Here is a 9,396-nt window from a genome sequence, read left to right as displayed (position 1 = left end):
AGTGGGAGGAGTATTCCAGCTATTTCAGGAAGGGGCGGGGATTTCCCGGAATTAGGCCACCGCCCACTTTTTGATCCTTACGGTCGCCCTAGAACTGTCATGGCGCCTGTGGGTGTGTCATTTAGCTTGTTGATGTGTTACAATGAGCGTCTACTGAGGCTCAAGGTCTAGTGGAAGTCAAGTTTTCCACCATCTTGGACCCATTTGGTTCTAATCCGTTTACGTCATGTCCTCAGGCTATGTCATTGTTTCAAAGCTTGTGCCCTGCCCCCTTCCCTCCTGTGTCCGCAGGAGGCAGGAAAAGCATAGAGGGATGGGTGCGTGATGCTGAGTTGTTCAATGGGCCGGAGGAGCTGGGGGCGGAGGAGGAGGGCTCCGAAAGGGTGGAAGGTTCCACCTCAACAAACTGAGCTGGACTGGTTTCTCAGGAAAGACACACGGAACCAGTCCCGCATAAGGCATAAACCCGCATGCCAACTCAGTTCTTTTCTACCAAGAGAAATAGAGCTCTCCTTGGTCCAGGCATGCTCGTGTGGGCGGTACGTGCAAGGGAGAGGCAGGTGATCTTGTGCCCTGGAGCTGAGCGAGCCTGGCTCCAAATCGCGGCTCTTTCTTTTTCCATAGCTGCAGTTTGACCTGGGGCAAGCCCTCTAGCATGGGTTCCTCGGCTGGAAGATAGGCTGTGTGAGGCCGAAATGCAACAAGAAGTGTAGCAAGACGCCTAGCACAGGATGCAGACCCACATATGGGAGCTATTATTAGCTTCTCCCTGCAGGCGGAAGCGGAATTGCACGCGGAGTGCAGGCTCGCTGGGAACCAGAGCGGGGGAGGTAAGCGCGTGATTCAGCTGCCCGGTGCATCCTTTCCGCGCGGGCTACACCTGCCACGTTCGCTGGCACCTACCGCCGGGGGAGGTTTTGGGTCCGGCGCTGTCAAAGCTGGAATCCGGCTGGAGTTTATTCCCCCCAGGATTGACACATTCTTTCTTTAGATATGCTAATACAGTCAATTAGATTACAGGCTAGTCTGGCCTTGGCAGGCTTTGTCTCTTAAGCGACTTTACCTATCTCAGGCCTTTCATATTAGATTTTTTAAATAGTGCATCTCAAAGGAGGACTTTTAACCCTAGTTCCGAGTTCTTTCAGGGGTACTCCAGTCTGGTGATCTCCAACCCTGACCGGGGCCCATCCATTCTTCCATCCTGGTATCTACTGGGACCTTGGGCACTTTTTTTTTTTTAATAAACATTAGAAAGTACATCTCACTTTCCTAATCTATGAACTAGGTTGTTCGGTGAGTTAAGAATCAATGAAGTCATCCTTGAAGGATTAAATGAGAAAATCTTGAGCACCATAGTGTATGGTGGATAGTAACGTTTAATAAAGGTGTTGAGTGAGTGAATGAATGAATATTACCTGTGATTACTGGGGCCGCCTGCCACGTGCCAGGCACTTCGCTACTCTGCGGATATAATGCTGAACCAGATAGCGGTCCTGCCCCCTTGGAGCCTACAGTCCTTGAGGGATAGAGACAAACAAGAAACCCCCATGCCGGGGAATAAACGCAACCACTGGAGAAATGCAGGGTGTTCCTGGAGTGCCTAGCTAGAGGACCAACATCAGTGACAAGGTCTCCGAGGCTCCCCAGAGGATGTGGGCTCCTGATGCTAAAAGCTCAGCCTCTCTGCACCAGTGCAGAATCAAATCTCGGAGACAGTTTTGAGTGAAGTAGAAAAGGATAGCTTCATTACTTTTCCAAGCAAAGGGACACAGAACGAGCTCCTGCCTTGAAAGGGAAAACTATGTGTCCCAACCCCAGAGGATTTGATGAGGGGTTTATAACAGTGGTTCAAGGGCGGGATCTCTGACAAGATTAGGGTGTGAGCAGGGCCTGCCCTCCTTTAATGTCGTCTCAGGTGGTCGCTCTCCTAATCTCCATGAGCTTCTCTGCTCCCTTTAATCTCGCCTCAGATGGTTTCTTCGCTGCTCCTCCCTTGATTAGCAATTGTTAGAATCTGCCCTTTGGAACTCAGGGAAGGTCATGGAGGCCGGAGTCTTCCCTACAAGAAACGGGGGAGCAAAAAAAAGGCCTCCGTGCCTGGGAGCCCCACAGGGCCCCGCTCGATTTCACTCCAAGATATGACATGAGTGGTAAGAGTTAGCCAGCCAGAGGTGGAGAACCTCAGTGCCCTGGTGCAAAAGTCTTCAATGCAAGAAAGACTTTCTTCCTACAGTGAGGCCCTGAGGGACAATGGGAGTGTACCTTGCGATGGGGGGGGGGGATTTGGGTCTGAGAAGAGGCATGAGAGGTAAGCAAGGGTTAGAGTTTGGAGAGCTGTGTAAACCACGTAAGGGAATTGGATTTTATCCTAAGTACCATGGGTGTTTAGGAGACAAGGTCCACAAGCTTGATAAAAGTGACTCAGGGCTTTCAAGCTTGGACTCCATGTGGAGTAGTGGTCAATATGAGACAGGAGGAAGGGGGCAGGGCACAACCCTTAAAGAAGGACACAGCCATTGAGAAAAACTGGATATGTCAAAAAGTGGTTAGAACTGATTAGGCCCGAGATGGTGGAAGATTAGACTTCCAGTAACCTTGAGCCTCATTATACCCTCATTTTAATACCTTAGCGTATGCTACGTGACATGCCCACAGGCACCGTGACATTTCTGAGGCTGGCCAAAGACTGGGTGGTGGCCTAGTTCCTGGAAATCCCCACCCCTTCTCCAGAATAGTTGGAATAATCCTCCCATTCCTTAGCCTATGAAATTACCCAGCCCCTAAAAACTAACGACCCCATATTTCAGGCCACGCTCGCCTTTTGAGACGGACCTCATTCTGTCTATGGAATGTGTATCTCTCTCAATAAACCTGCTTTCACCTTGCTATGGCTCACTCTTGAATTCTTTCCTGTGCTAGGCCATGGACCCTCACCTGGCAGCACATCCCAGGGACCCATGTTCCGAGGCTTGGGACGTGAGGTGGTCTGCTCCCCCTCTCCACTTTTCCTTTGATTATTTTTCTTTTTCTTTTTATTTTTTGCGGTACGCGGGCCTCTCACTGTTGTGGCCTCTCCCGTTGCGGAGCACAGGCTCCAGACGCGCAGGCTCAGCGGCCATGGCTCACGGGCACAGCCGCTCCGCGGCATGTGGGATCTTCCCGGACCGGGGCACGAACCCGTGTCCCCTGCATCGGCAGGCGGACTCTCAACCACTGCGCCACCAGGGAAGCCCTCCTTTGATTATTAAAATTTAGCTCACTTAGTTCTCGGGGCAGAACCGTCTTGCCTTGACGGCTTGTATTCTTCACAAGCTTCCTATATTAATAAATCTATTTCTTACCTATCGCTTTGCCCCTTGCTGAATTCATTCTGTGCCAAGACATAAAGAACCTGAGTTTCATTAAATCCTGAGACAAGTTGTGTAGTTTCAGTTGGAAGACTGTGGGTTCAAGTCCCGTCTGAAGTGCGGTTTTAAATAGAACGTGGCGCCCGACTGCCTGCGCTTGAATGCTGACTCCATCGTTAGAGGCTGTGAGCTCGAGAAAATTACCCAGCCTCATTTGTAAACTGAGATCATCACAGGGCTCAACGCTTAGGTGTGTGTGAGAATGTGGGTTAAATGAGATAATAGATACAGAGCAAGATACTTAGAACAATACCTGGCGGGGAGTCAGGGCAGCGTCAGTGTTGGGTATTGTCCTTGCTACTACAACTCACACACCTAGAACCACAGGTCTGGGGAGTGTAGGGGGAGGGAGAAGCTTACAAACTGCCAGGTGAAGGAAACGCCAGGAACTTGGAGCTCCTCCTCTTAGTTTAGTCATGGTTCTTACACACTTGATTACTTGGTTTCAATAGCTGATTAGAAAAGGAGGAGGTACTGGAAGTAGGTTCCCTAGGAAAGGCAAAAGTAACTGCTAGAGGCTCAAGAAAGATCGAAGTACCAGGAGAAACAGATGCAAGAACCTATGCACCCAAAGCATACGAAAATCTTCACGGTATTCTAGTACAATTACTGACAGCATAAAGACTCTGTTCAGAAAATGGCTCGCCCATGAAGGTGGGAGTATGTCTTATGAACTTTAGAAGTAATGTTAAGTTGGACAGAACATAGATTCACAAGAGATCCAGTGCTAAACCACCCAGTGTATGTATGGTATCTCTTTCTATAAACCTCACCTCCAAGATGCCTGGCCATTTAGGTCTTGCACCTGTTTCCATTTTTTCCTTTAATGGGATTGTTTCTTGGATCTTTGAAATTTTCCTGGCAGGCTCTCAGTAGCAAACTGTGCCAGCTAACCTCACTTTCTTCCTGTATCGCACCACTGTATTCTTGGTATCCCATCATTTACTTCAAGACATCCTGAGATATACATTGCTCATAATAATGCTGTAGGGTGAAGGTATAGCGAAGCTTAAAGGCATTAGCAAGACAAAAGACATACGTGGCTATTTCTTTGTATAAAGGTAGATGTTTTCCATTTTTATTTTATTTATTTATTTTTTTCTTCCAGGTGGGTGAGATATGGAATAGGCAGAAGAAAAAGAAAACTTGGTTTGCATCTGGGTGGAAGCTATTAAAGATCAAACCACGGCAAGAAATACTTTCTGCTGCTGCGTGGAAAAGGTGTGCTTTCTGAGCTTCTACCACCTTTCTGGCTTCCTGCCTCTGGAAAAGACCCATAAGAGGAACGCCACGGGTCACAAGAGTTACTTAGCTGAGTAAATACACATGAGTGATTGGGGGTGGGAGGATTACAAAGTCTTCTCTAAGTAACCAAGTCAAAACTAACAATACCCAGTTGTCAGAACATCAAATGAAGCTGCCCAAACTATCACCCTAGACACGGCCAAGTATTTTAAAGACTGGCCGTTGAGGACAATATTTGATGGATGTAGTTTTGTTTTCTAGCTTATGTGAACAAGAGCGCCATGGAGGAACAGAGTGAATGAAGTTGGGGAAGGAAATCCGGTGATTGTAGATGGAGAACACTTGGCAAGACAAGGAATGGTTAGGGGTTGTTTAAAAAAAAGGATTTGTTTTTACTGCCAAATTTATGGCTCAATTCTGATTCGTATCAGTGGGATTTGTAAGCTGTCCTTTGACTGGGGTTTGGCAGTTTGGTACATATTGGTGGTCTTAATCCAGTATCTGGACCAGAAAGCAAATGTTTTCATCTTTGGAATCCCCGTTACAATTGAAAATTTTCCAAGGAGACAGTGGAAGCCAGATGGGAATGCGGCATGCATCGCCCTGTTAGCACAAAGTCCTCAGTTGGTGCCGTGTTGCTTTGTGCTTTCTTCTTTCCTTCCTGAACACTCACAGAGTGCCTACTGTGTGCCCAGCCTGATGAGACTCCAGAACACTAGATGCTGGGGATTTAGAGCAGTGAATCCAACAGACCACATCTTTGCTTCATGGAGTTTGCATTCAAATGGTAGGGAAAGGAATGAAAGATGCCAGATTTAGCAAATAAAAATACAAGGCACCCAGTTAAATTTGAATTTCAGATGAATAATGAATTTTTTAGTGTTAAGTAGGTTCCAAAGATGGGATGTATTATATCTGGCAACCTTAAATATAATGCCAGGTAGTGGTAAGTGCTATGGGACAAATAAAACACAGTAAAGCGCTAACTAGAGATAGAAGGGGGCGATTTTAGTTAGGGCAGCAAGGGAAGCTCCCCTCTGACAAGGTGATGATGGAGCAGAGACATGAGTGAAGAGAGGGAGGGAGCCAGGCTGGTAAATATCTGTGGAAAGCCATCCAAGACAGCAGGAACAGCACCGCAGAGACCCCGAGGTCCAGTACTAGGGTCACGAATTGGGCTCTGCACCAGTAAGCATTCAATAACTTAAATCAACTAACTCCAGGTCAGTCCACGGTTCTATTAGCCACTCATTTCATATCCTAATTCTGCAATGTGTATTATTAAAGTCTAAGTGATGGGGGGGTGGTAGAAAAGGACAAAGAATGGTAAGGAAGAAGGGTAGTACGTGGAACTGTTGACCTTGGCACTGAGGATGGGATTCAGCCTCAAAGCTCCACACCAGGGTACTGGGAGAGCTCCTGTGGAACCTTATACTGCTACCTTGCTCTATGCTAGAGAGTACTACTGGGGTCTCTAAAGGCAGGCGAGTCTGTCAGATGGAAGGGCTGCTTTAAATCTCACCTGCAGGGCCTTCCCTGGTGGTCCAGTGGTTAAAACTCCGCGCTCCTAATGCAGGGGGCCTGGGTTCGATCCCTGCTTAGGGAACTAGATTCCGCATGCTGAAACTAAGACCTGGTGCGGCCAAGTAAATAAATCTTAAAAATAAAATAAAATGTAAAAAAAAAAGAAATCACATCGTACAAGCAGAATAGCTTGGTATGAGTGTGAGCACTCCTATTATTTCTACACTTGCACGTATACTTCATGACTTCTTCACTATCAGAAAGTGCCCAGGGGCTTTCCTGGTGGCGCAGTGGTTGAGAGTCCACCTGCCGATGCAGGAGACACGGGTCCGTGCCCCGGTTCGGGAAGATCCCACATGCCACAGAGTGGCTGGGCCCGTGAGCCATGGCCGCTGAGCCTGCGCGTCCGGAGCCTGTGCTCCACGACGGGAGAGGCCACAACAGTGAGAGGCCCACGTACCGCAAAAAAAAAAAAGTGCCCAGGATAACAGATCAAGAATAGTTTTCCAGGGCTTCCCTGGTGGCGCAGTGGTTAAGAATCCGCCTGCCAATGTAGGGGACATGGGTTCGAGCTCTGGTCCGGGAAGATCCCACATGCCGCGGAGCAACTAAACCCGTGCGCCACAACTACTGAAGCCTGTACGCCTAGGGCCCGTGCTCTGCAAAAAGAGAAGCCACCGCAATGAGAAGCTCGCGTACCGCAAGGGAGAGTAGCCCCTGCTTGCCACATCTAGAGAAGGCCTGCGTACAGCAATGAAGACCCAATGCAGCCAAAAATAAATAAATTAAAAAAAAAAAAAAGAATAGTTTTCCAAATTCTACCTAAAGAGCCAAAGCTCTAAGGCAAAGGTAAGCCTTCCTTGGCTTTATATTTGTTCGTGGGCTTTTGCTATTAAATTCTAAGTGCTTATTGGTATATTAGCTAGGATAGTAATCACAAAGGAAAATTATCTATTCTGTGACAAGCTTCCTAGCAGAAACAATATAAATATTTTAACACGAAATAAATAAAGAGAAGGAAAATTGAAAACAGTTGTTTCCTCAGATCCGCCATATGTGCCACTAAGATCCTACCCACCTGATCGTGGAGGAGTCCTGCGATGGTCTTGGTTTTACAGAGGGTAAGATTTTCCCCTCTTTTTTGGCAAGCTACTTTGGATTTGCTAAGGATAAAGGGATCAGACCTTTTTTCAAATTGAGATTGTCCTTATTTACCCAAATGCTTTATTACTTAGTAGGTTCCAGAGAGGAAGGTTTAGGGATACTTCTGTGCATGTTTTCTCTTTCTTCTCCAGTCACCTGGTACCACAACCTCAGACAGGATGGATGAGATGGAGGAGGCTAGAGTCAAATTAGGGAGGCCCTGAAGAGGCAAAATCAGCAAGAACCAGAACTGGCCACTCCCCACCCCAGCCTGGACTTTGAGAACCTACACTATACCTTAGTGTCTATGTTAACATCACTTTCTGTTCCGTTATTTTAATTAGCATTTCTTTATTCTTCCAGAGCTCTCCTGTCCCAGAAAATGGTTTGGTTGTTTCTTAGAAGAACTCCTCTAAAGACCCATCAACTCTTGATGAAAAGGACACAGTAATCCGTGCGCTAAGATTCTTCAAATCCCTCGCCTCTAAGTCCTAACCTTGCTGTTTGTATCAATCCTGGACTCATGCCTCCTAGCCAAGCTCCCACATTGATAGGCCCACCTTAAACCAAGCTTCCAATTCTCAGTAAATTCTTTTCTTTTATTTTTCCCGTCCTCGCCCCTCCTCCCACCCCACCCCCTGATTCTGACCTTCCCCCTCCCTATGAGACATTGTGCGAGCATTTTTTTTTTTTGCGGTCCGCAGGCCTCTCCCGTTGCGGAGCACACGCTCTGGACGCGCAGGCTCAGCGGCCATGGCCACGGGCCCAGCCGCTCCGCGGCATGTGGGATCTTCCCGGACCGGGGCACGAACCCGTGTCCCCTGCATTGGCAGGCGGACTCCCAACCACTGCGCCACCAGGGAAGCCCTGTGCAAGCATTTTGAGGAGTGTTCTCCCCGACTTCCTGTGGTAAGCCTTCAACTCAGCTTTGTCTCGTCAGCAGGTGGTGATGATCACATGAGGGGGGCGCTTTTTCTTCCAGCGGAAGGAATAACATGGTGTATATGCATTTAATGTGATAAGCTGCTTGCTTAAGGGCTGTTTGGTGAGCAGAAATTGCTTGAAAAGAGGTTAGCGATAAGTGAAGAAGTCTCTGTAAGAGAGCAGGAGAGGGACTTCCCTTGAGGGAAGTGGTTAAGACTCTGCGCTTCCATTGCAGGGGGCACGGATTCGATCCCTCGTTGGGGAACTAAGATCCCGCATGCTGCACAGTGCGGCCCAAACAAACAAACAAAAACAGAGAGAGCAGGTGAGAGGGAGCTCCTTAAACCAAGGCATCCACAGAGCTGGGGACAGAGGACAGGTGCACGGAGAAGGCTGCTGAAAGCACAGGCAGTCCTCGCCTCCTGGCTGTGGAGGCAGGAGTGCAACATGGCAGAGGGGTGGAGAAAGGAGCGTGGGGCCGTTGAGTCACATACCACCATGGAGGATGGGAGAAGAGGAGGTATCTTTTGGACCTCCTGAGTTAGACATGACTGTGAGTCATTTCTCGAGCTTACTTGACAATTCATTGTGATCTGGAGTTAGAGGCGATGTTAGGGCTAGAAACAGAGATTTGGAAATCCAGAATAAAGAGATACTTGAAGCCCTGAGAACGAATGTGTTTCCCCAAGGAATGCAGAGTTCGAAAAGAAGAGGGTCAAAGATAGAACCTTGAAATATGAAAAAGAATGTATATATATATGTATATATATATATGCTGAATCACTTTGCTGTACAGCAGTAATTCACTCACCATTGTAATTCAACTATACTTCAATAAAAAATAAATTTTTTTAAAAAGATAGAAGGGCTTCCCTGGTGGCACAGTGGTTATGAATCCGCCTGCCCATGCAGGGGACACGGGTTTGAGCCCTGGTCCGGGAAGATCCCACATGCCGCAGAGCAACTAAGCCCGTGCGCCACAACTACTGAGCCTGCGCTCTAGAGCCTGCGAGCCACAACTACTGAGCCCACGTGCCACAACTACTGAAGCTCGCGTGCCTAGAGCCCGTGCTCTGCAACAAGAGAAGCTACCGCAATGAGAAGCCCGCGCACCACAATGAAGAGTAGCCCCCGCTCGACGCAACCACAGAAA

At 48.0% G+C, this 9,396-nt stretch overlaps 1 long non-coding RNA gene across 1 annotated transcript; it reads left to right on the top strand.

Moving 5' to 3' along the window:
- The first annotated feature begins 253 nt into the window (after positions 1 to 253).
- Positions 254 to 8,047, top strand: LOC137203246 (uncharacterized). Its single transcript, XR_010933005.1, has 5 exons — positions 254 to 539; positions 625 to 830; positions 4,516 to 4,628; positions 7,222 to 7,297; positions 7,683 to 8,047. It is a non-coding gene; the product is annotated as an uncharacterized lncRNA (long non-coding RNA).
- The last annotated feature ends 1,349 nt before the right edge of the window (positions 8,048 to 9,396 follow it).

This window comes from Pseudorca crassidens, chromosome 12 (genome assembly GCF_039906515.1).
Source record: "Pseudorca crassidens isolate mPseCra1 chromosome 12, mPseCra1.hap1, whole genome shotgun sequence".
Lineage (NCBI taxonomy): Eukaryota > Metazoa > Chordata > Mammalia > Artiodactyla > Delphinidae > Pseudorca > Pseudorca crassidens.
The sequence above is the reverse complement of the archived record's forward strand: the minus strand, read 5'-3'. Positions and strand labels throughout refer to the sequence as shown.